Source organism: Brachyhypopomus gauderio, unplaced genomic scaffold (assembly GCF_052324685.1).
Source record: "Brachyhypopomus gauderio isolate BG-103 unplaced genomic scaffold, BGAUD_0.2 sc280, whole genome shotgun sequence".
Classification (NCBI taxonomy): Eukaryota; Metazoa; Chordata; class Actinopteri; order Gymnotiformes; family Hypopomidae; genus Brachyhypopomus; species Brachyhypopomus gauderio.
The window spans coordinates 52843-57580 of NW_027507101.1; positions in this window are offsets into that span (position 1 = coordinate 52843).

Sequence of the window (4738 nt, forward strand, 5' to 3'; positions counted from 1 at the left end):
GATCAAGGTGGCCGCAGAGCTGGGTTGAGGGCCACTGGTGGCATGAACGTCTTCAACAGAAGAACCAGATGCAGCAGAACACCAGGAGCAGGCCAACAGCAAACCTCTTCCTCTCCACCAGTCCACCTCTCTCATCTCCTCCTTACAACTCATCCTTCCATCTCTGCACAGCAGATCAACTCTAATGCATTTGGCTGCATAAGAACGGAGTGAGTGATTTGATAAAATAATAAACCCCATGGTCTGGGTCTTGGGAAGAGGAGAGGCGGGAAATGATTTACAAGGCTCTGATTAGGCTAATTAGGAGTCTGATTAAGGGTTTTAATTAGAAGCAACCAGCTCTAGATCTGGAGTGGGCAGAGGAGGCGGAGCCAAGGAGAAGGAGATGGGGGGGGGGGGGGGTAAGCTAGGATGAGCAGCAGAGAGAAGAGTGGGAGTTAGAGGATGGAGGGCTGATGAAGGGAGGGATGGAAAGAAAACGGATTGCGCAACAGAAGACCGGGGGAACATTAAAGACGGTACAGGAGGGAGTGATGAACGCTACCTTAGGCTGAAAGGCAGGAGACAAGGAGAGCTGGAGGGGGAGGTGCAGGAAGCCCACACACAGCAGAACGGAGCGTACAGGAAGTCAGACGCCAGAGGAACGGACACGTGTACAGGACGAGCTGGTGCAAATCAAGAGGGTTAAAGATGAAGGGTTAAAGGTGAAGGGTTAAAGGTGAAGGGCTAAATATGAAGGGTTAAAGGTGAAGGGTTAACAATCAACGATTAAATATGAAGAGTTAAATATGTGACATGACAAGTCATTATCTCTGTAATCCTGTACAATAACGCCCTGCAGCATGTGTTGCAGTGTCCAGTGTGAGGGTGGGGTGGGGTGGGGGGGTGTTGTGGGGGGGGCAGCATGCAATCCTGTTTTCATCAGCAGAACTGCATTTAGGTTCATGGCATTATGGTTCATGTTCACAGATGAATCAGCATCTCGTTGTCTTTGCCAACCAACACCACTTTGCGTTGTTGCCCGAACAATTTTCACCTTCACTAATTCATCTCTCCTTTCATTTATTGCTATCTCTCCAATTCTCACACTCTCTCTCACATACTCTCTCTCTTTCTCTCTCTCTCTCTCTCTCTCACACACACACACACACACACACATAATCACTCTCTCTCTGTCCCCCTCTCTCTGTCCCTCTTCTCTCTCTCTCTCTTTCTGGCTTCCCTGCCCTCTCTCTTATACTCCTCTCATCTCTTTCTGTCTTTTCATCTCTCTTTCTCTTTCACCTCGATTCTTCAACTGCTGCATAATTAATTGTAGACCACGTGTACGGGCCGGGTCGCAATTATTCTGAGTAAAAAGCAGGGGGACAGTGCGTGAGGGACATTTCTGCAAGGAAACTGTAATATCTGAACTCAATCAAGGAAACAAGTGGTGCTATTAAACGATTAAAGCTCTCTGTTAGCAGCGTTTGCACTTTCGGCTTCACAAGCATTTCTCTTTTGCATAATGCAAACCCCAACGGCAAATGAAACAATAGGCAGCTCATCGATGTTGATGCCAACTGCTGCTGTAGAAAATGAAAGAGGCTTCTTTCAAAGAGGCACGTGTTTAAGTGACTTGGAGAATGGAAAGGTTACTGCGCTTTTTGGAATCAAGCACATAATGGAAGCCGAGCTCTCTTTCGGGAAATGGAATGGCTCCATTTATAACAATCACGCGACGTCTTTTCAGATTTCAGCTTGAGAGCAAATTAAATATATTTATTTGCAGTAATTGAAAGGCAGAGCTGGCCAGGAAACGGCGGGTGACAATTTAGAGGGGAAACGGGGGAAACGGCGCAGAGACCGACGGCCAAATGTGCCGGAGAGGAAGGAAGAAAGTGAAGGAGGGCTGATGGACGGAGGAGTGTGGCTGATGGAGGGATGACCGACGGAGGAGTGTGTGATTATGGTTTCTAACGGCTCACAAGCAGCTCTAGCAGACAGTCACAAAAGATGTCTGAGGCCAGATACAATAACAGCATGGCAAGTCTTATTTATACCCTTCCATGAAGATAGCATAGGAGGTAGCAAAAAAATCAATTAAACATGAGGATAAACAAACACACACACACACACACACACACACACACACACACACACACACACACACACACACACACACACGCACACACACTAACCTGGAGGGTGATCACGTTAAGCGTGAATGTATTTGGACTGCATTGGGCCTGATTATCACAAGGTTTGGCGATTTGCATTAGAATGACTCTGTGGTGTTAATTGTTTACTGCAGGCTAATTACACTGGCCCCATCATTACCCACAACACACGGCAGGCTCCACTGTGGCCAGTGAGATAGACACCTGCTCAGACATGTAGGTGTGGATGATAAAAGAGTCAGAATTGAGAATGACTTGCAGACAGACCTAATGAATTTTTTAATTTTTTTGTGGAGGAGAAACTTTAAATTGATTGGAAAAGCTACATTCAGTCATTAGTGTGTTATCAATAGGTGAAGTTAGCAGAGAGCTGCAGAGCAGTTCTGTGAGGCCCAGTCACCACTGAAACATCAACCACACTGACATCCTGACTGAATCCATAGGTGACTCCATAGAGGACACCAAAGAGAACCCACAATGCCCCCCACTGCCCCACAATGCCCCACAACACACCACTGCCCCCCACTGCCCCTCTACTGCCCCCCACTGCCCCCCGCTGCCCCTCTACTGCCCCTCTACTGCCCCCCACTGCCCCTCTACTGCCCCCTACTGCCCCTCTACTGCCCCTCTACTGCCCCCCACTGCCCCTCTACTGCCCCCCACTGCCCCTCTACTGCCCCTCTACTGCCCCTCTACTGCCCCCCCACTGCCCCTCTACTGCCCCCCACTGCTCCTCTACTGCCCCCCCACTGCCCCTCAACTGCTCCTCTACTGCCCCCCACTGCCCCTCTACTGCCCCCCACTGCCCCTCTACTGCCCCCCACTGCCCCCCTACTGCCCCCTACTGCCCCTCTACTGCCCCTCTACTGCCCCTCCACTGCCCCCCACTGCCCCTCTACTGCCCCCCACTGCCCCCCACTGCCCCTCTACTGCCCCCTACTGCCCCTCTACTGCCCCTCTACTGCCCCCCACTGCCCCCCACTGCCCCTCTACTGCCCCTCTACTGCCCCCCACTGCCCCTCTACTGCCCCCCACTGCCCCTCTACTGCCCCTCTACTGCCCCCCACTGCCCCTCTACTGCCCCCCACTGCCCCTCTACTGTGCCTTAGGGATGTAACAACCTGCATTCCCCGGACTCCTGGCAGTAGACGTGTTCCATGCATCTGAATAAGAAACGCCATTCAGGTGGAGGGAGTGTGTGTGTGTGTGTGTGTATGTGTGTGTGTGTGTGTGTGTGTGTGTGTGTGTGTGTATGTGTGTGTGTGTGTGTATGTGTGCAAATGTTTGTGTGTGTGTGTGTGTGTGTGTGTGTGCATATGTTTGTGTGTGTGTGTGTGTGTGTGTGTGTGTGCATATGTTTGTTTGTGTGTGTGTGTGAGGGAATGGAAGAGACTGCTGAAAAGATTTTGTTCTAAGTGGAAGACGGCGTATCACCGACATGCTCCTCCCACGATGCAGAAACCCCCCCCCCCCGGGCCGTCTGAAGTACCTGCGTGACAGAGAGGGCGGGGAGGACGGCTCCCGTCTTAATTACCTCGGTGATCCAGCGGTGCAGGTGGGACAGGGCGGGCCCTCTCCCAGGTGGGTGCGCTCCTGGGCTGTGCTGAAGCACACGATCAGGCACCCGGGTCGCTGTGGTGCTGGTGGGCCGGGCCGGACTGGAGCAGGGAGGCGGGAACACCGCGGGCTCGATGAATCATGGGGAATGGAGTGTTAGATGTTCTGCTCTGTCCATATGCCAGCCCGGTCTGGTAAAGTGTGGGCTTGCAAAGGTTGTGACCTTGCCATCTTTGAGCTAAGGGTACTGAGAATGAGTATGATACAGAGGTGGGGGAGGGGTGACGGTGCATTAAGGAGTGGAACACACAAGTGTGTGTGTGTGTGTGTGTGTGTGTGTGTGTGTGTGTGTGTGTGTGTGTGTGTGTGTGTGTGAGAGAGAGAGAGATAGAGAATGAGAGTGTCTGGGGAGGCTTCCATCTGTCTCACTCAAATGCCACGTCTCGACAAACACAGTATTCCCAACACACATCATACACACACACACACACACACACACACACACACACACACACACACACACACACACACAACATTCTCAAGACACACACTACACATAGACCCACACCCACCTCTCAGACTTATGCTAGGGTGTCTTTTAATTTTTTGGATCAAAGATGGAAAAGGGGGCGTGGTTGGTCTCTCACCCCTATCAGCCCCCTGTGATGTGCCCATCTCGACCAGATGGGGAACCACGGTTACCTCTGACCCTCCCACTCAGGCTGACTGACACCCCGATACAGCCAGTAGACGCCCCTATTCAGTGTGACGGACAGCTTAAGAAGGTGGGAGACAAGGTTGTGACCCGCCCACCTGAGTCCCTTATGCACTTTATAGTAAATATTAGCAATCTTTTTTACATACTCACATTTCTACCTATGTACATTTAAATGGACTTTATGTAAATGATTTATCATTCTGTTTACAACCTTATCCTACTAATCAACCCAAAAACCTAGTGATTTTTTTTATTATTATTGGAAAAAAAATCTGTCTATAATAAATCAGGAAATGCATGAAAG